This window comes from Bison bison, unplaced genomic scaffold (genome assembly GCF_000754665.1).
Source record: "Bison bison bison isolate TAMUID 2011002044 unplaced genomic scaffold, Bison_UMD1.0 scf7180017864458, whole genome shotgun sequence".
NCBI classification, from domain to species: Eukaryota; Metazoa; Chordata; class Mammalia; order Artiodactyla; family Bovidae; genus Bison; species Bison bison.
Window position 1 is genome coordinate 6,128,126 of NW_011495020.1, and position 24,520 is coordinate 6,152,645.

The window sequence follows — 24,520 nt, forward strand, 5'->3', positions numbered from 1 at the left end:
GGCAAGCACGATTGTTTGGGGATACCTACCTTGTAGTCTACTATTTTTAAAAGGCGAGAGATGATAAACACAAAATTCAGGAAACTGGTTATGTCTGTGGGACAGGCAGGAAGGTGGGAAAAATTTGGGACAAGGACACAGCCAGAGTCAATTATATCATTCATGTTAGGAATCCTCTGTTGGCCAGTGGCTTTATATATAACACATATCCCATTGTAGGCACAGAATATTACATAACAAATTGCTTTCCATTTCTTAAGAAAAGAAATGGGTGAATAAAGAACAACAATCTCTAATGGCTCAGTGCCAAGGAAAGCAGACCTTGGTAAGGTGGGTCTCACTAATACAAGAGGAGAAGGGTCACTCAAGAAGTGATGGATTGCTCTATGTCAGGGAGGGTCCGCATAATCTTTGTGCCCCTGGAGGTCCTCCCAGAACATGGGCAGCTGGCCTAGTAACCAGGACCTGTGCCCAGGGTTCCACCCTATTACTCAGGTTGGCATGTGGCCTGGGTGGGCAAGTGGTGATCAGTTATGGAAAAGGCGTGCCACTTAGCACATGAATGATGTATGTGGCAAGATCTATTTTAGATGATTTTCCAAACAGAAAACTGAAGGCTGTTCTGGGGCAAGCCCTTTTGGTCTAATATTGGATATACCCTACTGTACTGTCCACCTTAACGGCATGAAGTTGACACCGAAACAAGGCTGGTTTCTCAACAGTTGGCACTTTGAATTGTTATTTCAAAGACTCAGTACTGAAGTCTTGAAATTGTTGGACTTTGTAACCCTAGCATTACTCATATGACTACAACCATTTTCCTGTTATTTCTATCTTTAATATATTTTCATCTTACCTATTCGCCCAAAAGGATTATAAAGTTACTGCAGGGAAGTATGGTATAAAGCCCTGTTTTGTTCATCCTTGCTGCCAAAAACATGGCAAAATAAGGGCTTGGCTAAAAAAATAGGTTGTTATTTTGAAAAATTATAAACTCATAGGTAGTTGCAAAAAATACTAGAGAGGTTCTATGTACCCTTCACTCAGGTTCCCACAATGATTATATCTTACATAACTATGGAATATTGGAGAAGGAAATGGCAACCCACTCCAGAGTTCTTGCCTGGAGAATCCCAGGGACGGGGGAGCCTAGTGGGCTTCCATCTATGGGGTCATACAGAGTCGGACACGACTGAAGCGACTTAGCAGCAGCAGCAACTATGGAATAAGGTCAAAACTAGGAGACTGGCATTGGTGTAATGTGTGTTCCAAGTCCATCCATGTTGTTGAAAATGGCAAAAAAAAATTTTTTTTACAGCTGAGTAGTATTTCATAAGCCTATATATGTATCACATCTTCTTTATTTGCTTTGAACTTTTAGCTATCAGTTTTATTAATAAGTATGTTCAAAATATTTTGACTGAGAGCATTTTAATCACAAAATTAACATGGTACTACTAATCCAGTTAAAATCTTACTCAACAGAACCAATAGCAGCAGTAACTGAACCCCTATAAAATTATATTTGGTACACACTTTTGAATTGTCTCAATATCTACAGCATCAGTTCCTGCTTCCAAGCTCAGGGATACTGGGAATTCTTTTATAATATAATATTTGCCTACCGGTATCTTCGTGGAGTTGAACCATAGAGCTACAAAGAATATGTTTTAGAAGAATTTTTGTGCAACTTTACTTTCAGTGAGACTTATACAGAGTCACATCTATTCGTTTGAATGACGTGTAGCATGTCTGCAACAACGTCAGATTGACAATTCATACAGATTCCCCACGACCCTGTATCTGTGTGAGAAGCGTGGAAAGACTAGAAGCTATGGCAGAGGTTGTCATGACAGATGAGATGGGCTGGCATACTAGATAAATTCAACCCTCTGAAATGACAATCCGAGTTGCCCATGAGTATTTGCAACTGTAAGAGAGATTGTACCTTTGATGTTTGTAACCAACAACTTCAACATCTCTTGCAAGGTGTATCAAAGGCAACTTGTCGTCCATCAAACAAATCTCATTTCCTATGAATTAACAGGGAGGCAGAGCTGTTCTTTTTCCTTTGTGTGGACACAAAAAGTCACCAAAATGAAACTTTGCTAACTTAAGCTTTCCATCATAGGAGATTCCTCCAGTCATAGTGAGAACTATTCTTGTACCCTTATAATGTGCATTTGTATACTCAGTCGTGTCTGACTCTTAGCGACCCCATGGACTGCAGCCTACCAGGCTCCTCTGTCCATGGGATTTTCCAGGCAAGAGTACTGGAGTGGGGTGCCATTACCTTCTCCAGTGTTTGTATACACAAGGTCTTAATAATTTACAGATTTGATATTTTCAGTTGGTCCCCAAATATCCATCCAAGTGCAGAATTTTGATATGCTGTGGCATGAAGATAATAAAAAACAACTCTTTGTAAATTGCATATCACTTAATGCATCTCTCCAAGGATTACTCTGTGCTCATATTCAGTTTCTGCTTCCCCAATGTACTGTTTTGTGTTACATCAGCAAGAATTTCTACGGATCTTGACAAATCTTTAGAGAATTCTTTGGCATAATATATCATCTGCTTTCTGGAGGTATAGGCTTTGAAATGAGCAGCCTTTTTTTCATTTTCTTTTTGGTGACCTTGAAGTTTGAATGTTCCAGAGAATGAGCTGTTCCATTATTCTTATTTTCATATCAAATTCCAACATTAATCCAGAGACGAATGGTGCATATGACAATCCAGAGTTTCCAGAGACCACTCTGAGTTCATTTTCCAAACATGTTACTTATGTTTCAGGAACATTCAGAGCAACTTGTACAGTGGTTTGTGTATTTCTCAATCTGTTGTCTCTGAGTTATAATGACAACCCACTGGCCCATCTGATCAGGACCCTCTCAATGAAACCCCACCACCACTACCACACCATGGGCATCAGCATGACTTAGACATCCACTGCTACCATCTCTTCTCAATGTCTTTTAACTTCTGTTTTATTTTTTCAATCTCTTTTCCTCTCTGCTGAATACTGAGTAGCTCTTCAGTTCTCTCTTCCAGTTCATTAATACTCTTTTCCATTGTATCTAATGGTGTACATCTGCTTAGTTTTTCTAGTTTCATTTACTATGTGTGTTTCTTTTCACCCAGGAGTTTTATTTGATTCTTTTGTAAGATCCACTTGGTCAAATTCTGTAATTTCTGATATCTTGTTATACTTCAAATATCCTCATTTCTTTATTAAGAGAATCAGTCTACTTATTTTATATTTATTAATTTAGAATTCCAATATCATCTAGTCTTGTAGCTATAATCTTGTCATTTGTTATTGATCTTGTTCTTGTTACTTATTCTCATTCCAATGACTTTTTTCCTCTTGCAGTTTTTTTTTACTTAAAAAATTTATTCCTCTTGTGTTTTTATAATTTTTATATTTCAGTTAGTTTGTAATTACTTGAGGAAACTATTTGAGGTCTTGATTTAAGAATATTTATCCAGGAACTTGTTATGAATCTTGAATCACTTTAAGTTAAATTCCAAAGCTGAATATTGTGGGATCACAATTCTAGTTTCTGGTCTAAACCATCATGAAGACCACTGTGAACAGCAATTTTCAAGATAGACTCTTATCCAGTGGTGAGCTTGAGATAAGAACATTTCTTTATTGTTTTCTTTGTGGTTAGGTTTTCTTCCTTTGGTTTACATTTGCATTAAAAATGTCAACTTCTAATCTCAAAAATATACAAGCAACTCTTGCACCTCAACTCCAGAAAAATAAATGACCCAATCAAAAAATGGGCCAAAGAACTAAATAGACATTTCTCCAAAGAAGACATACAGATGGCTAACAAACACATGAAAAGATGCTCAACATCACTCATTATCAGAGAAATGCAAATCAAAACCACTATGAGGTACCATTTCACACCAGTCAGAATGGCTGCAATCCAAAAGTCTACAAGCAATAAATGCTGGAGAGGGTGTGGAGAAAAAGGAACCCTCTTACACTGTTGGTGGGAATGCAACCTAGTACAGCCACTATGGAGAACAGTGTGGAGATTCCTTAAAAACCTGGAAATAGAACTGCCTTATGATCCAGCAATCCCACTGCTGGGCATACACACTGAGGAAACCAGAAGGGAAAGAGACATGTGTACCCCAATGTTCATCACAGCACTGTTTATAATAGCCAGGACATGGAAGCAACCTAAATGTCCATCAGCAGATGAATGGATAAGAAAGCTGTGGTACATATACACAATGGAGTATTACTCAGCCATTAAAAAGAATACATTTGAATCAGTTCTAATGAGGTGGATGAAACTGGAGCCTATTATACAGAGTGAAGTAAGCCAGAAAGAAAAACACCAATACAGTATACTAACGCATACATATGGAATTTAGAAAGATGGTAACAATAACCCTGTGTATGAGACAGCAGAAGAGACACTGATGTATAGAACAGTCTTATGGACTCTGCTGGAGAGGGAGAGGGTGGGATGATTTGGGAGAATGGCATTGAAACATGTATAATATCATGTATGAAACGAGTCGCCAGTCCAGGTTCGATGCATGATACTGGATGCTTGGGGCTGGTGCACTGGGACGACACAGAGGGATGGTATGGGGAGGGAGGAGGGAGGAGGGTTCAGGATGGGGAACACGGGTATACCTGTGGCAGATTCATTTCGATATTTGGCAAAACTAATACAATATTGTAAAGTTTAAAAATAAAATAAAATTAAAAAAATAAAATTAAATACCTTGGAGAAAAAAAAATGTCAACTTCTGTGTCCTAAACTACTTAAGATGGATCTTTTTCTGTCTTCATCTGGTTCAATTTCTAGGCATTGTATTCCCAACCCTGCTTGATGTCAATTAAAATAAAGACTCTAGGCCACCAGTGATAAGTTAATGATCACAGGGACCCAGTGCTTCAGGATGGTTGGTTACCTCTAAAGATTTGTGCTTTCTTGCATTTTTAACCTCTGATGATTTCCATCATTTTCCTGGCAGCTCAGATAACCATTTTTACATCTTTTATCCATGCATTTTAGATGTTGTGAGCCAAGGAGATTCCTTGTGATATTTATTCTTTAATGTTTTGGGAAGTAGAAATTTGAGCACTATTCTTAGTGAAGTTGCTCAGTCATGTCCTACTCTTTGTGACCTGTGGACTGTAGTCTACCAGGCTCCTCCATCCCTGGGATTCTCCAGGCAAGGATACTGGAATGGGTTGCCATTTCCTTCTCTAGGCACTCTTCCCGACCCAGGGATCAAACCCAGGTCTCCCACATTGCAGGCAAACGCTTTACCCTCTGAGCCACCAGGGAAGCCCCAGGTACTCTAATTGTACAAGGTTTCTGTTGTAAGGAAAGCTATATCGAGAAACTGATATAGTCCTCATCATTCCCCTACCCCCACCACCAGATAAAAATCCTCTGAACACATCAGACTCAAACACTTGAGCTACTAGGGCCAAGTTACCATTTTACCCCATTACAGCATGACTGCTGCCCCAGTGCAACACTAGATAACTTCTTTCAGTAGAAGATACACTGAAAGTAAAGTAAGGAGGGACAGTGTCTGGGTTATGGATAGGCACCCAGCATGAATTACTTATTTTGAGCTTCACAATAACATAATGAAATTAGTAGACTTGCTTTCATTTTATAAGTAAGAAGATTGAACCTCAACAACATTAAGCAATTCATCTGAAGGACACAGAATGAGTGAAAATGTTCTGAAAGATCACCCAGGCACATCTCCCCAGAACAGGCCTTCAGAGGACCTGAGGGTTAACCATTTACTTACTTTTTTTTACTCATTTGTGGATTCATTCAAGAAATTCTTTCTTTTTTAAAAAAATTTTTATTGGGGAAAAGTTGATTTAAAGAAACTTTTCTTGAGAACTTGCCACGTATATGACACTATGCTAGACACTGACCTACAAAAATAAGACAGAGTTTACATTTCACATTCTCATATAAGAAGGCTCAGAAATGACTGGATCATGAGTTATATGACTGGGGTTATGAGACCATTGGGAAGGGTGTCATCCTGGAGACTGGCTCATGTGTAGTTTGGGATGGAAAATGGAAGATGGTTCCTAACCAAAATGGGTAGTGAGGTAGAGGTAGGAACTTCAAGTGAAGGAGCAGTCCTTCTTTTTCCAGGAGCTGACTTTTTCCTTTTTCTAAAAAGAAGAACATTAGAACTCAAAACGGTTGTCTTTAAGAAGGATTTAGTCTTTCTAGTTACCAGGTGCAAAGCTGTCTCAGTACAGGACCGGCTCACTTGCTGGATGGGATAGATAAGTCATGGTTTGGTTATCCAGCTTGTGGTCTTTTCTAAAATTGAAGCATCACACAGGAAAAGACTTGTCTAGTACAACTGCTTATAATTGCATGTTCCTCTTGATCACATAAGTCCTTATATCAGGAGCGCTAATCCAATTTTTTTAGATTCCATTTCCCTACTGGCCAACAAAGCTTCCTTGCTGGGTCTTGCAAAATTAAGCTATAAGCTTTTCTTCCACCAAGAGTTCAAATCTAAGCACAGATGTCAGAGTTAATCCCATTACCTTCAGGTATTCTTAACCCCCCTAGAAAAGTAAATTTGTCTTGCTGCTTTTTTTTTTTTTAGGATGAGGAATTCTCCTATACTCAACAACTTTCTTCACATTGTTGGTTACACTTAATTGGGTTTATCTTTGTCTAAAATGACATGATGGACAGGCCTTTTGGCAAGTGTTCCGTGTTTATTTCTAGGGCTTAAAATGTGGGTCATAGACACTGCTAAAGACTAACTATCCACTGGGAATCTTTATCCCACTCTACCTGTTTATTCTGAAAACAAAACTGTCATCAATGACCCTGGAAAACAGAACCTGGAACTTTAAGGATGTTGTACCAGTTACATGATATTACATCTAAACCGAGTATGCCCAGTGGTGTTAATTGGGGTCATCTTCCAACATACTTTTGAGGTCTGTGATTGCTACCTCTGTAATCGAAGTCTCTTAAATGCTGCCTACTTATCAGTAGTTCAAACTGACCCTTGGTCTTTTAGATAAGTCACTTACCATCAGAGTTTGGCATTTAATTTGATATTGGGGTCTTTTCTAACTGAACTTTTGTTGAGTGATCTCTAGTGAGTCCCTTATATCTGTAATTCTTGGCAGTACACTTTGGACAGGCCAGAAAGGCTTGTTTCACATTCTGACTGGAATACTTTGTAAATGTGTAACCTTGGGCATGTTACTCAAACTCCATTAGAATTTCTTTATCCACAAAATTGGGACAATAATGTTCATCTCAAATATTTTTTGTGAGGAATAAGTGAAATAATGTATGTAAAATTTAGCATAGGACATGACTTAGAGTAAGCACTCAATAAACAGAAGTTGTTCTGATTTCCTTACTAATAAGGGCATGATCTCCATAGTTTTGACAAGAATGGGTTGCCAACTTATTGCCAAGAAGAGGGAAGCTACAGATTTACACTCAAGATGGTATGAAGAGCAAAAGCGTCCAAGTTGGTAAACAGATTTTATACACTCATCTCTGCCCAGGCTTTGGGTAATAACATTGCAGGAAATGTGGAATAATGGGGAGGACTGCGGAAAGTGGGGTAGATTGAAATTATACAGCAGTTTTGCAGGCTCTCTGTTACCATAGCCTGGGCCCATCATTCCTCATTATGTCTACTGCCTGCAGCTCCTCTTTGCTTCCCAGTCTAGGATTTCTGAGACCACTTTGCATGCTGGGCATTAGGTCTTAAAGCACCTAGGGGAGTTATGTTGGGCATGGTGGTGAAGGAGCTGTGCTGAAGTGACTGGAAGAGGAGTCCAGCTACATTAGTGTGCCAGGTGGGAGCCTAGGGAAGCATGGCCATGCCCATCTCTGTCCTCAGTTTGTGTACCACAGTCCAGTGGGTGAGAAAAGCAAGGCAATGCCACTGTAGATCAGTGAGCGCCATGCTGGTTTCAGCATAGGGTTCTAGAAGCCACAGCTAACCCTCCTGGACATCAGGGATAAGGATGCCAATGCTGAGAAATAGAGGTGTAAATAGGGAGTCAGCCAAAAGACAGACGTGTGTGCACGTGCGTGGACCTGCCCCTGTGTGCTTAGTGGGATGTAGGGTAGGGCAGGAATGTTCAAAGGAGACGAGAGATGGAGCATTTGGAAAGTGCTCCTGATATGAAGATACAACTCGTGTGGCCCTTGGAGGTGCAGGCATATTTGAGGAACTGTTTGCCTAACTGCTGTTGATGCCTCTGCGGTGTCTTGTATGGGACTCAGTCATCTACGGGAGATTCCTGAGCCGTGTGGAGGGTCCTCTGCTCCAAGGACACTGCTGTGAGAGACAAATCCCTTCTTCCCAGCTTCTCTTTGATCTTCCTTGTTTCCTTCTCCCAGTCTTCTCCATCTCCTCCCAAAGTGATTCTACTGAAATCCTGGGCTTTGTCCTAGAGTTCTGCAGCTTGTGGAGTTTTTAAGGAGCAGATTCTCAGGGGTAAGGTCAGGAATGGAGCCACCACCTTCCCGTCAAGCTGCACCCATGCATCGGGCAGGGACATGCTTGCTGTCCGAGCTTCCTGTTGTGTCCAGCCCACTTTGGCCCTCTTCCTAATCCCTGGGACCTCTTTGCCGGCTTCCCTCTAAGAGAAGCTTGTTCTTTCAGCTCCAAGTTCAGAAAAGAAAGCATAGTCCTTTCTTTCTGCATTCCAGTTCTGTCTCAACTCCTGACAGAAACTGTTTTACATTCCACTGAACCCTGACTAGGAAAAGTGTTCATTACCCACTATTCACAGAAATCTCTCTGCCACAATAGTCAGCTTCCCTCCTTTCTCTCTCTTTCTCTGTGTACACACACACACACACACACTCATTTAATTCTTCAAGAAATCATGTGAAGTAAATGTGATCATATTCACTTTTTGCAAATAAGAATATTGGGGATCAAAGATATGATATGTCCAAGATCACCAGCTAGTGAGTAGTAGAGAATCCATGTCAGTTCTGATTCAAAAGCCCCTGAGTTTTCTTTTGTACTTTTAAAAAAAATTTTCTGATTATGAAATATTTATGTAGAAAACCCCAAATAATACAAAAAAAAGACGCAGCCTCCTATATTCTTACATCTTAACTCACTATTGACATTTTATGTATTTATCCTGTTTTTATCTTCAGATCAGATCAGATCAGTCGCTCAGTCGTGTCCGACTCTTTGCGACCCCATGAATCGCAGCATTGCCAGGCCTCCCTGTCCATCACCAACTCCCGGAGTTCACCCAGACTCACGTCCATCGAGTCAGTGATGCCATCCAGCCATCTCATTATCTTATGCAGTTTTAAATAAATGTTTATAAAATTGGCTCATATGTATGAATGTATATATTTTTCCAACTTAATTGGGAGATAACTGACACATAATACTATTAGTTTAAGGTATACAACGTGATGATTTGATACACATATATTGTGAAACGAATGTCACAGTGAAATTATTAGCACATCTATCTCACAAAACTATCATTTTTTGTGGTGACTATATCTAAGCTCTACTGTCTTAGCAACTTCAAGTATGTAACATAGGGTTGTTAATTGTAGTCATGCTGTACATTACATCCCCAGAACTTTTTCATTGTATAAAAAAAGTTTATATCCTTTAACCAAAATTTCCCCATTTAACCTAACCGTCACCCCTGGCAGTCACTATTCTAATCTATTTGACTTTTTAAATTCCATATATAAGCAATATCAAACAATATTTGTCATCCTCTGTCTGACTTACTTCACTAAACATAACAGGCATATATATATTATATACATGTACAGTACACATGGGCTTCCCTGGTGGCTCAGACGGTAAAGAATCCACCTGTAATACAGGAGACCTGGGTTTGATCCCTGGGTTGGGAAGATCCCCTGGAGAAGGGAATGCCTACCTACTCCAGTATTCTTGCCTGGAGAATTCCATGGACAGAGGAGACTGGTGGGCTACTGTCTACTGTCGGACACTATATAACTTTCTACCACAAATTAATTTTGAGTTAAATTATACCTATTCGGACTTTTATCAGAATTATATAAACTGAATCTCTTTTAACAATAGCTTGTTAAAAATATTTGTCACTTGTTTGTTGATAAACGATTCCATCACCGTTTGGATTTATAGATTTTGGATTCCTACCCAATTATTTTTCAGATGTGTAATGATCTGTTCTATTTGGTAATTTCCTCATTTTTAGAGCAAGTGTTGGGTCGGCAAACTATAGTCCATGGACCAATCTAGTCATCTGTTTTGGTAAACAGAGTTTTATCAGGACACAGCCATACCTCTTTATTTATGTGCTGCCTATGCTGCTTTGTATTTCTCTATTGATTGCTTTGTATTTATGTATTGCCTATGGAAGATTTGGGCTTCCCTGGTGGCTCAGATGGTAAAGAATCTGCCTGCAATGCAGGAGACCTGGGTCCATCCACGGGCCTGGAAGATCCCCTGGAGGAGGGCATGGCAACCCACTTCAGTATTCTTGCCTGGAGAATTCCATGGACAGAGGAGCCTGGTGGGGCCCACGGGGTCTCAAAGAATCAGGCATAACTGAGTGACGAACACCACGCCTGCTTTGTGCCCTTCTGTCAAGTTATGTAATTGTGACAGAAACAGTATGATCTATAACACCTAAAAAACTTCACCATCTGGATCTTTACAAAAACGTTTTGCCACCTTGCTCTAGAGAATAGACTCCCGTATTGTCAATCTCCTATTCCCTTTATCTTGGATTTTCAATACTTTTCCTGTAAGTCTTGAGTTGATATTTTCCATGCTGCTCAGTTAGAGAGAGATGTATCTAGACTAGGTGTGTGTCACTAAGTGGGATACAGAGATTTCTCTCAGTTGTCCTTGTTGATCACTAACCTTCTGGTTGGGTCCTTCTCAGGTTTACAGAACAGTGATTGCACATTCATTTCCTAATCCTCTGTATCCAGCTGGGGCTAGTGTAACCTGGCTCTGGGGTTCCAAGAGAGAATTTTCTGTCTCCATCCCCAGTTTTCTCTGTTACAAATCATTAATAAAATCACTGGCACCTCTATTACTTTTGAAAGGCAATATAGTTGTCCCTTAAACAATGCAAGGGTTGGGGTGTCCAACCCTGTGCAGTCGAAAATCCACATGTCCCTTTACAGTCAGCCCTCAGTAACCATGAATCATGTAATACTGAGGCACATATTTACTGGAAAAAAAAATCTGCATATATAAATGGACCCATGCAATTCAAAGCCATGTTGTTCAAGGATCAACTACATAATATAATCTTTAAAAGCACAAATTCTGGAAATCAGATTGTCTGGTTAAAATCGCAAGTCTATCACTTACTAACAATGTGGATTTGGGTAAATTATTTTTTCTTTGTTCCAATTTCTCATCATCTGTAAAAATCACAGGGATTATGCTATTACCTTTCTCACAAGTGTTGTGAACAAGACAGCTAGTGCTCACTAGGATATCCAGGAGCTCCTTGACATTTCCCAGGTGTCTTTGCTGTGATTGAGGCCATGGGACCAATTCTGGCCAATGGCCTGGGAGTGGAAGTGTCATGAGTCACTGCCAGGCTGGGGCAGGTAGGAGCTGGTTTGCCTTTGCATCCCCTCTTCCTCTACCAGGGCGCCCTTACGTAGTATCACAAGATAGAAGGAGTAGGAATCTTTGAGCTACCAAGTGGAGGACAATCCCTATTTACTCAAAACCAACTTTGCATAAACAACAAATAAACGTAGGTTATGCTAACTATGAAGATTTGGGGATTATCTGTTTCATTTTACCACAGCACAGTTTATACGAATACAGGATTGTTTTAAACATCGAGTAATATATAAAAAGCACTTGGATTAATGCCTAGAATAGTAAGTGCTATAAAAATGTTTTCCTTTCTCCCCTCTTCTTCTTCTTTTTAAAAGAACCAGAATTCTTTCTCAGCATGGACCATTTTGTTTTTCACTTACATCTTTACCACTCTATTCGCTATTCTACGTATGATGAACCAGCCTCATATGGAAGCATTTACCACACACATACACACACACACACACGCACACACCATCTTGTCTTAAGGAAGTTAATAGTCTACAAGTAGGGCCAGAAACTTGGGAATAGAGCAAGGTAAGAAAGAGTTCTCTATCTCAAAAGACAGCAACCCACATGTGAAGTTCTGCTTAGACAGACTGCGTGTCTTTAAGCAAGAGAAAGAACTCTGTGTGTCTTAGGACTCTTCTCAGGTTGCTAGGGCTGCTCTGTTTCATGAGGGAAAGCATGACCAGGCTCTCATTGTGTTTTCTCAGTACACTTCCATTTGCCTTACAGTTAGGAAAAATTTCTCCCAGACTCTGCAATAGGCTGTTTTTATCTTTCAGTGTTAATAATTTTCATCTTTTTCTAAGTCTCCAATGGTTCTTTCTTAAACCATCAGTCTTGTTTTCAACCTCCACTGGCATTCATTCAGTCATCTTTCTTACTCAAATTATACTCAGGCTATACATTCTCAATGAAGTTATTTTAATTCCAAACCTATTTGCTTTGATTGCTCTTTAATTAGTTGGAGGATGGAACACCAGAAGAACAGCTTTGATTAAAAGAGTAGCTGTATATGGGAAAAGAATCTTTAAAAAGAGTGAATATATGTATATGTATAACTGGTTCATTTTGCTATACAACTAAAACTAACACAACATCGTAAATCAACTATACTCCAAAAACAACCTCTAGAAACATAGAAAGGGAGTGGCTCAAGTTCAGTATTTTTTGTCCTCCACAGTGTTGCTTATTTCAAATAGCAAGCCACCCTTTGTTTCTTCTTCGACATATCAAGTATGCATAATCTAACTTTCTTATTCTTAGTAAGTAGAACTCTACTATTCACAATCTACCTCCTGAGCCCCGGTATAGTCTTCCCATGCTGTTTTGGAGTCATAGATTTAAGAACATGTAAATGGGCCAGATCTGGTCGAATAAGTAGGCAGCAAATCATGAAGGGACTTTAGCATCAAACTTAGGTCTTTGCATTGTAGGGATGTGGTAACTTGATACCATATGCATTTAAGAAGGGTGATCCTGGTAGGAAACAAGGAAGGAAATAAAGAAGATGAGGCTTGCAAAGGTGTGAATAGAAAAGTGGGTGTAGCCCAAGAGTGTTTGGTTTACCCCCTCACCCTTCGGAGAATGGAGAGGAAATATGAACTGTTGTCAGGAAGGTAAAAATGAGGGACTTGGTGTCTGGTTGAAGAAAACAAGTAGGATGATGCCAGTTTTCTGACTTGAATCACTATCACTGTGGGTCCTGGCGTCCTTTATTCATAAAAATTCAACTGACAAGAGGAAAAGACTTTTGGAGAAGAAGGCAACTTGTTTTGCATGTGTTGTGTTTGAGATATCTTGGGAATATTCTGTTGAGATGTCTGAAAGGCATTTGGATATACGGACCCAGAACTCGGGCATTTGGGTATATAGGCCCAGAACTCGGGCATTTGGGTATATAGGCCCAGAACTCAGGCATTTGAGTATATAGGCCCAGAACTCAGGCATTTGGATATATAGGCCCAGAACTCAGGCATTTGGATATATAGGCCCAGAACTCAGGCATTTGGATATATAGGTCCAGAACTCGGGCGTTTGGGTTTATGGGTAACTAGAGTAGAGAGAGACGAGGAGAGAAGCAGTGTCAGGCGACCATTAACTTCGGGGAGATGTCTGAGAGATGGCAGTGCTGCAGGTAAAACCCCGAGGGACGTGAATAAGCAACAGGGATCCGAGAAAGAACAGCAGTGTTACTGAAGGGTAGCTTTAGTCTGCTGTTCCCAAAACACTCCGGGGTTTCCTAGAGATTCTAAAACGGGGAGAATCTCAAGTGAAGAGGAAGTAGGATCCTGATGTTCAGTCGATGGGGACTTTGGAGCCAGCAAAAGCTGACATATTAACTTTCTCTCATTAGCCCCTGTATGCAGAATGCTTTATCCATTCATCCCTCAGGGGTTACCTTATTATTCAGTAACAGAAAAGCCTCTGACTTTCCTCTTCAAAGCATTATTGGCCTTTTACTTCTTTCATTCTCGCAGAGCCCAGGGCCGCATATGGAGGCAGCAGCTTATGGAAGTAGCAGGGACTCTAGAAACTTTCAATTCTAGATTTAAATTTTGCGTAGTAACTTACTAGCTAGAATACATTGGTAAAACTGCTTTGCTTCACTGAGCCTCTCTTTTCTTATAACTTCACATACTCTTGAGGTAAAATAAGGTAATACAAAGACATTTGACACAGCTAGTTTTCCCTATCTTTGTTTTAATTGATGAGTAGTGCTTTTATGCTTTAATGTCAGCATCTCAGCCAAAGACTTTTTTTCAGTAAAGAGCACCTTTGTACCAATACCTTTCATTGAGGTCTGAGAACCTGACCCTCATTTTACTGCATGTTGGTTTTAAGCTTTCAAGGTGTGTCTCTGATAGATTCTGACTAACTAGATAGGGTCTTCTTTCACTTTGATGAAGTTCCAGAAAACCATTCTTCAACAAAAATACTCCCCACCTCCTCCTATTTATGTGGCCCGCGGAAACTGCAGCCGAATTCTCTTATAGTTCAATCTTGTCTAACACAATTTTCTTTGTTTGAACCCCATGAATGGAGAGACTGCTGCTTCTGCTTCTCTGTTTGCCCATGAAGGCTTCAACTGCCTCATTTATCTTCTTGAGGTTTGTGATCACAAATTGCTATTTTATTTACCCACTACAGTCCTTGATTTTTTTTAACAAATCAATTTATTTTAATTGGAGGATAATTGCTTTACAATATTGTGATTTTTTTTTGCCATACATTGACATGAATCAGCCATGGGTATACATGTGTCCACCCTCCAACCATCCTGAAGCCCTCTCCAACCTCCCTCCCCACCATATCCCTCTGCATTGTTCCAGAGCCCTGGCTTTGGATGTCCTGCTTCATGCATCGAACTTGCACTGGTCATCTATTTTATATATGGTAAGATACATGTTTCAATGCTATTCTCTCAAATCATCCCACCCTCGCCTTCTCCCACAGAGTCCAAATGTCTGTTCTTTACATCTGTGTCTCTTTTGTGGCCCTACATGTAGTCTTTACTTCATAGACCGTAGTCCTTCACCTGGGGAATCATGTGGATTCCTCTAGTTGTGTAAATGGTCCAGCCATTTTATTGAAATGTTCAAATATCCCTCTGCTATCTGAAATTAGAGGTTCCTATGAAACCTTTCCTAAGCTGAAATGGCCTAAAGTGAAGAAGCAATTACCTGAGGGCATGTCTTGCTAACAGAAGCACAAAATAAATGAAGATGAAGCACAGACGCTCACAGATACACTTCAAGGGTGTGGAGGCTGATGCTGAGTGTAGTTCCCAGGACGGAGTTTGGTGGTACCCCTCCCTCTGCTCACATGCATGCTTCCTCTGTAACAGTTGCTGTAAGACCAACACTAAATGCTATTTTCATTTTTTGTCTTTTTGTGTGATAGCAAAAACCTCTTCAGATTTCTTTTGGTTAGATAAAACAGGTACTGATGTAAATCTTTCATAACAGCTAGGTGGAGTAAAGTGAACTCTTGAAAAGTAGGGGATACTTGGACCTGATACAAGACTGGGCTCTGTCCATCAACATACTTGTGATCCTGGCTTGGTTATGGCCACCACAGGAAAAGTAATCTTCCAAACTTCCTGAGATGAATTTTAGCGTGTTTTATTCTAGATTCTTAAACTAAGCATCTCCTTCCCTTTGTCATTGTTAGCCTGGGACCTGGGGCATTGAGTGCATTTGGAAAAGCTGACCCACCGTCCCTGACCTTGGATTGCAGAGGTATCTTCAAGGTGAAGCTTCTGTGTTAAAGGATTTCCAAAGCAATCTTGAAAGACCATTCTCTCTTGACCAGCCTTTTTGGTTTTTTCAAGAAAATGAGCCACTACCACAGCTGTTCTCCCCCATGCCACTGTTTGTTAATTCTTTACCCCTTTCAAGAGTTAGATGCTCACTGTTTTATAGCCTGAAGTAGGCCCATATCAGGCTTTGCAGTAGTTGTTTCCTCTCAACTACCTTCAAGAAAATAGCCCAAGATATTACTCTCATAAGGCATCTTTTCTTATAAGTCCTGTTGTTCTAAATTACTTGAAAGTTAGGAACTATGGAAGATTATTTTACAGTTCTGTGAATAGCATTTTAGCTTACTGAGAGGTTTTAAATATAATCGTGGCTTCCTTTTTTATCTCTAGAATTATCCTTCTGTTTTCTGAAGTGACTTTAAGGATCATCTTTCAGAAGGAAAACAACTTGATATATACACCACTTCTGAGCCTGTTTATCCAGAGTGGAGGGTGAGAACAATAATAGGCATGAAAAACAATTTCATGGGTGTTAAGCTGTGGCTCCAGGCTTCACCTTCAAGGAATCAGTGTCTCCGCTGCTGCCTCTGGGGGAAGACAAGACACGAGATGGAATATTGCTGAATTTGCTTTCTGAAGAAATATTTAGAAACGCCTACTCTTCACTTTGCATCTTTTCACTGGCGCACCTGATTAAACATCTATAAAAGTAACTGCAAAGTAAAAAAGCCACCACAGTAATACCAGATACAAATGTGCCTCCTGGAAAAGGGAGCAGATTGAGGTGGGAGCTTGGCATGTGGTATGACTAGAAAAGGGACAATAAATGGGGCAGCCAGAGATATGTCTCAGGAGAAGGCTGCAGAGATCATTCTGGAAACTTCCTCAGTCTCTAGTCTAGGCCAGAAAGGTTCAGGCTGAGCCAAGAGCTCATAAATATTTCTGGTCGGTGAGTTAGTCATTTAATGAATAAGGAAACTATGCACGAGCTTCAAGGTTAAAGGTTAACAGGCAGGGTTTCAAAAACAATTTCATTAAGCAGACACTAATAGATTACAACTTACATGTTCCCACATTGAAACAAAAAATATATCTTTGAAAATTTTCTTCTAACCATCAACACTACCAAGAGTCATTAGTTTTTTTAATATATCTAATATGCAAAGTGCCTTGTTAGTACATTATGTAATCATTAAATATTAAATGAAGTTTGGAAGTTAAATCAGTGAAATAAGACTTTAAAAAGATTGTTCTAGTTGCAGAAATATTGCAAGATTTCTAAAGGATTATATCTTTAAATTACTTCTCAAATATTCTTAATTCTCTCCATTTTAAAGAAATAAATATTTGAAATTATAAAAAAGAAACAATAAACTGGTTCAACTATGAATTTATCCTGGATTCAAAATTATAAAGTAGGTATGAGTGAGAGACTGAGGAAAGCTGAAACTTTAAGAAAGAAATAAAAGAACCATATTGTATGTGCTGCTGCTGCTGCTAAGTCGCTTCAGTCATGTCCCACTCTGTGTGACCCCACAGACGGCAGCCCACCAGGCTCCCCCGTCCCTGGGATTCTCCAGGCAAGAACACTGGGTGGGTTGCCATTTCCTTCTCCAATGCATGAAAATGAAAAGTGAAAGTGAAGTCGCTCAGTCGTGTCTGACCCTCAGCGACCCCATGGACTGTGGCCTTCCAGGCTCCTCCATCCATGGGATTTTCCAGGCAAGAGTACTGGAGTGGGGTGCCATTTCCTTCTCCATATTGTATGTAGGATATAGTAAATAATGGGAAGTTAGCTGTGTATACATTGATCTTCCTGAACAGACAGTGGCTCTGTAGATAGTGGTTCAGGGAAGGACCTTGAATTCATCTTTCTGTTTCTCACTGTGCATTCATTCAATAAATAGGTGTTGAATTCAACTCAGTGTCACACTGGCATTATGGTTATACACTGGGTTTGCAGAAAAAAATCAGTGAAATTGTTTATAGCATATTTAATCATAGTATTTGAATTATAGTATTTGAATCAATACACTTAAGCTCTAGACTCTGTGCTGTGGATCCTTACTTTACTACTCCATGTTGGCACTGTACAAAGAGCTGAATAATGTTGGGAAAAGGTACTATAAATTTACTAGATAGGGAGCATTTCATTCCATCTGGAAAGTTCAGGGAAGACCTTCTAAAGGAGGCATAATGTGAGCTGAAAAACCCGTTGGATTTCCTCAGGTGGGGAAAGAAAGAGATCATGAAGAGTGAGGTGGGTTTGCATAGATGAGTAGAGGAGATGTGAAGGATGTTTCGGATAACAGAAAGGAAAGAGAAAGAATATGGAAGAAAATAAACTCAAGGCAGTTTGGGAAAATAGTGGACAGACTAGTTTGGCTGGGAAAACAAATGTGCTGACATAGGAGATAAACTTGAAAAGGTACAGATGATGGTGGAATGAACTTGATCCCTGAAGACAATGAGAAGCTATTGGAAACTTTAAGGCTAGTAAACCACATAAGTAGAAAATCTTCCTGGCTTCCTGTAGACCAAAAATGGACCTCAAGACTTGGAATCCTATCTTGCCTAATAACTGAATTTAGTTAGAAGTTAAGCTCAAATATAGAGCTTGACTTTCAAGGGTCTCAGATTTCAGTTATACAATTATGCTCTTTTGTTTACTTTCCTTTTGTATGTAAAGACACTATTTCAGGTCCCAAGAAGATATTAATGATTAAAAGAAAAATAGTCTTATCCTCACAGAGCTAACAATCTAGAAGGAGAAAATATAATGCACAGGATGAAATAAGTAAAGAAAATGTGTGAATATTTTGAATATATTGCATATCTGAAACTTTTAAAAGACAGATTTTAAAAGTTCTCATTGCAAGAAAAAAATTATTTTTAACTATGTAAGGTGATGGATGTTAACTAGATTTATAGTGTTGATCATTTTGCAGTGTGTACAAATATCAACTCATTATGTTTTGTATACTTAAAACTAATATTATATATCAATTATAGCTCAATTTTTGAAAAAGAATGAATCACATAAATGTGCACATTTGTGCACTAAGTTTCTGGACAACGGCACAGATTTAAAAGAATCTTAGTAAGAATTCTTACTAAGAATCCCCATTCAACAGACCTTACGGGAAAGTCCATTCTATTGACTATGCTATGCTATGCTATGCTAAGTCACTTCAGTCGTGTCCAACTCTGTGTGACCCCATAGATGGCAGCCCACCAGGCTCCCCCGTCCCTGGGATTCTTCAGGCAAGAACACTGGAGTGGGTTGCTGTTTCCTTCTCCAATGCATGAAAGTGAAAAGTGAAAGTCAAGTCATTCAGTCGTGTCTGACCCTCAGCGACCCCATGGACTGCAGCCTTCCAGGCTTCTCTATCCATGGGATTTTCCAGGCAGGAGTACTGGAGTGGGGTGCCATTGCCTTCTCCGTCTATTGACTATAGTAAATGTTATATATATAACATATGCTGCTGTTGCTGCTAAGTCACTTCAGTCGTGTCCGACTCTGTGCGATCCCATAGACAGAAGCCCACAGACAGAAGCCCACCAGGCCACCGTCCCTGGGATTCTCCAGGCAAGAACACTGGAGTGAGTTGCCATTTCCTTCTCCAATGCATGAAAGAGAAAAGTGAAAGTGAAGTCGCTCAGTCATGTCCGACTCTTAGTGACCCCATGGACTGCAGCCTACCAGGCTCCTCCGGCCATGGGATTTTCCAGGCAAGAGTACTGGAGTGGGCTGCCATTGCCTTCTCCAACATATGCTATATGTATATATATAATATATATGAATGTTAGCTAATGATAAAAGGAAAGGATAAAAATAAAAAGGAGAGGGAGACAGGAAAAATTAGAGTACTGAATTTTGGACAGAATTTCCAAGGAAAACTTGTCTAAGAAGGTGACTTGAGTAAATATTTGAGGGAGTTGAGGATGAAACCATGTGGATATTTGGAGGAAGTGCTTCTGTGGGGGAGGAAAGAGCAAGTTCAAAGGCCCTGGGGTGGAGGCATGCCTGGAATATATGAGAAAAGAAGTGGAAGGAGAAAGGATGTGATTAACAGGAGGTAAAGTGAGCGATAACACTTCAACACTGTGGTGTTGGGGGAAGACTCTTGAGAGTGCCTTGGACTGCAAGGAGATCCAACCAGTCCATCCTAAAGGAAATCAGTCCTGAATATACACTGGAAGGACTGATGTTGAAGCTGAAACTCCAAAACTTTGGCCACCTGATGTGAAGAACTGACTCATTTGAAAAGACCCTGATACTGGGAAAGAATGAAGGTGGGAGAAGGGGATGACAGAGAATGAGATGGTTGGATGGCATCACCGACTCAATGGGCATGAGTTTGAGTAAACTCCGGGAGTTGGTGATGGACAGGGAGGCCTGGCATGCTGCAGTCCATGGGGTCACAAAAAATTGGACACAACTAAGCGACTGGACTGAACTGAACTGAAAGTGAGTGAGGTGGCCTTCCCAAGTGGCACTAATGGTAAAGAATCCGCCCGCCCAATGCAGGAGACATAAGAGATGAAGATTCAATCCCTGGGTCGAGAAATCCCCTGGAGGAGGGCACGGCAAGCCACTCTAGTATCCTTGCCTAGAGAATCCCATGGACAGAGAAGCCTGGCAGGCTACAGTCCATTGGGTCACAAAGAGTTGGACATGACTGAGTGACTTAGCACTCACACAAAGTGTGTGAGGTAAGTGAGAGATAGATCACATGGCCCACATAGGTCACAACAAGGATTTAGCTTTTACTCTGAGGCCACTGTATTCTATGAGCAGAGGATTGACATGATCTGTTAAAATTTCAGTGGAATCGGTGTGGCTCATGTGTTGAGAATAAGCCATGAGGATGAACTTGAGATTGGAGACAACAGCAGAAGCAGGAAGACCTGTTAGGAATAGGGTGGCAGCAGGAGACAGGGTATTCAGTTTTGAATATATTTTAAGGTGGAGCATATAGAATTTTCTTTTGGAAAAATATGGAGGAAGAGAAAGAGAGGAGTCAGGAACAGCATGGTGGGTATGCCTGAGTGACTAGATTACGGGAGGAACTGTTTTCTTTTTGATAGCAGTGAAAGGTGAGCTATCTAGGGCTTAGTCATAGATGGGATAGGCTGGTGAGTTCTAGTAAACATCCAAGTAAAAATATCAGCTGTGAATGAAGACAGATATAAGATCTGGGGCACAGGAAAGGGGTTTAGCCTAGACACACACACACTGGATCATAGCACATGGATGGTATTAAAGCCATAAATTAGATGAGATCATCCAAGGGGAAAGAGGGCTTCCCTTGTAGCTTAGTCGGTAAAGCATCTGCCTGTAGTGCAGGAGACCAGGGTGCGATCCCTGGATTGGGAAGATACCATGGAGAAGGAAATGGCAACCCATTACAGTATCCTTGCCTGGAAAATCTCATGGACAGAAGAGCCTGGTGGGCTGCAGTCCATGGGGTCGCAAAGAGTCATGCACGACTAAGCGACTAACACTTACTTACTTATTTACTTAGGGGGAAAGAAGAGCTCCAAGCACTGATCCCTGGGCACTGAACATTCAGAAGCAGGGAGGGTGGGAGGGCAGGGAGAACCAGCAAAAGAATCCAAGAAGGAAGGCTTGTAAGGTGGGAAGAGAACAGTGAGTGTGATGTCTTAGAAACCAGAGCAAGAAAGGGTTTCAAGGAGAAGAATGTTATCAACTGAGTCAATTGCTGCTGATGGGGATAATCAGATGAGGCCTGAGAAAGGAGGCCCTGACTTAGCTACGTGGAGCCTTTGTGACACTGAGAAGAGCAGCAAAGGTCCAAAGCAGAGTGTGGCTGAGGGCTTGGAGAGGCTGGAACTGACTATTCTGTTTTAGTAATGTTATTCTCTTGGCTTGGTGTTTTCTTAGGTGGGTACCTGGTGGGGAAAAGGTCCCTTTTTAAAAAGTGCTTCCATGGTCTTTTGCGTTTGCATGGCTTTTATCATGTGTTCATTTGTGGATTCAAGTGGATTTTTTTTTTTTTTTGCCAGAAGACATATTGATGGAAGCCTTCTCTGGGCAAAGGCATGGTGCTAACTGGTGTGCTGGGTTGAGAGGTTAGAGGAAATTCGGAGAAATCGGAGAAGTAATACCAGTGATTCCATCACACTTCCTTTGTCATTCATCGTGGAAACAAGGTTCACTGTGGTGTGGGTATGACTGAGGTTGCCTCACACCCATCCAAGAGTGGGCAGGTGACCTAGGCTTAGCCAATCAGAATGCTGCTTCTTCTCGGCTACAGTGATTGGTTCAACGGCCAGCAACCACTGCCACACCAAAAGCTCCACTGTCTAGCACCTGTATCCAATAGCATTCCAGGCTTGGGGAGGACTGGGCTGTGAGTGGCTGAAATGGGGAAGTTTTCAGCTTCCCCAAGACGCCCCACACTGGCAGTGTACAGAAGGCAGGTGGCTGTGGTCTCTCCAGAGGACAAATGGCAGTCTCCAGCAGCAAGTGGGAAGCTGTGACTGCAGGGAGATCCCTGGCCAAAGGGCACGTCCCACCGGGAACCTCCCTTTCCGACTTGGCCCCCCTCAGCTGACTCTTGGTACTTGGTTGGACCGACCTCAGGAGCGGCCTGGCTGTTTTGCATTATCAGCATGTATTACAAAGCCACATGATAAATGACGGCCTGTTTCCTCACTTCTGTTTTCGAGGGCACCACAAAAGGACATCACACTCAACAGTCATGCTGGACCAGAACTCCCTCCGCCCCGACCGTCCTACCGCGCCCCCCTCCCCTCCGGCTCCCCACCACATGAGTAAGATTCTCCCCCAAGCGTGATTGATCACAGGAATGGCAGGACTCCAGCTGAAGCTGGGGAGAGAGGAAGGATGGGCATTGGGATTAAAGTGGATGGAAAAGTTAAAAGAGTGAGAATTTTTATTTTTGCAACGTGCCCCTCTGCTAACCATTATTTCAAAGCTTCCTGAATGGAAGCGAATCAGGAAACAGCAGTGGGACTAATAAAATCATACTGGAGAACAGCTGGGGATAGCATCGGTGATCATTAATAACACCACTATTGTGGTCATACACACACTTGGCTAATATCTCTTTTTTTCTCCCAATGTCCCCAAGTGTATTTATTCTTTTTTGGACAATCAGAGTGTAATTCCAAAAGTTAAGTGACTTGCCCAAGGTCATCCACACTGGATCAAAACAGGGCAAGAATTAAAATTATGTTCTTGTAATGTCATTTCTTCACCCCTCAACACTGGACGTGCTTAGCTTTCCTGGCTGTGCCCTTCTGCCCCCTCTGCCTGGGGCGGTTCAGCTCATTTTCAGTCTCAGTGAACAAGGCGAACAATGTTACTTTCAACACTAAGCCTGAAGATGAATGTCCTAGAACGAATCCCCATTGCTTTTTCTGGCGACTGACCTGGTTGACCTGGCCTGAAAATTGCCTTAAGCAAAAGCACTTCAGACCTTAAAGAATTTATTTTCTTTTATTCTCTTCTCTTTCCTTTGTGGCCGGGACTTTTGTCCACCTAGTTCTCAGTTTTTAAAGAAAATATCCATTGACTTTAACTTATTTTTCTGTTCATGTGCTCATTCATTCATTCATCAACTACATTTATAAAGCGTAAATATTTATTGAGCACTTACTATGAACCATGCCAAGTTCTCAAAGGGCAGTGGCCCAATCCAGTTAGGGGGTTAGGAGATCTTTCCTTGGGCAAGGACAGATTAGCTGGGACTTGAAGGATGAATGGGCTTTAGCCAGGCTAAGATGGGGCTGAAAGAAAATTCCAGGACAGCAGGTACATACACCTGAAGGCAGTAGGAAGCGGGGCCCCTCAGAGAAGTGCCCAGGTGTTCAGCTGGCAAGAAGGAGGACTTTGAGAGATAGACTCTAGAAGCATAAAGGCTGTTGAGGGGTGTGGACTTTCTCCCAAGAACCTTGCGAAACTAGGAAGGTTTTAAATACACAAGCTTCTAGCTCCATTTCTTTCTTCCCCCTTCATCCTAGAACTCTAATGGCTATGAGAGAAAAATCAAGGCTTTTTATTTAAAAAAAAAATACCTGAGTTCTCAGGCCCTGGCCACTCCCATGCCTTTTTAACTGTGTGTGTGAATCCCTACTCCCCAGGCTTTCTGATTACAGTAAGAGAGGAGGGGGCAGTCCTAGGGTATGGATCATCCCTTGGTGAGATCTAATTTCAAGAGTGGCCCTAAACAGAAAATGGTTAAGAGAACCCCAGTGACTAAGGCAACACAAAGAAGGGGATTAGGGGACAAACACAGCTGGGGAGGAACAATCCTAAAATTCTGTGATCCAGGGCCAAATTCCACAAGTGCTTCAGAAGGCACCTACCAGGCCACGCTTGTAACTGTGTGGGGAATCAGCACAACGACGCTCCTGTCTCCTGCTGACTTGTTTTGGGTGTGCCCTTGAGATTCCAGCCCTGATTCTCCACTCAGGGAGTGGAACCTTGGAACGTGCTCCCTTTTTAAACCTCCGACCTTGCCTTTTCACCCCTGCACACCCCAATTCCACAGAACTGCTTGTGATAAAACCATTTTCATCACTGCTCCCGCAGCTTCAAAGCCATTCCCTCTGCTGCCTACGGACAGTAACTGTCTT

At 41.2% G+C, this 24,520-nt stretch overlaps 1 pseudogene; it reads right to left on the reverse strand.

Annotated features, from left to right (window-relative positions):
- Window positions 1-2,321: 2,321 nt before the first annotated feature.
- The window catches only part of LOC105002876, a 56,782-nt pseudogene continuing 34,583 nt past the window's right edge, over window positions 2,322-24,520 (reverse strand).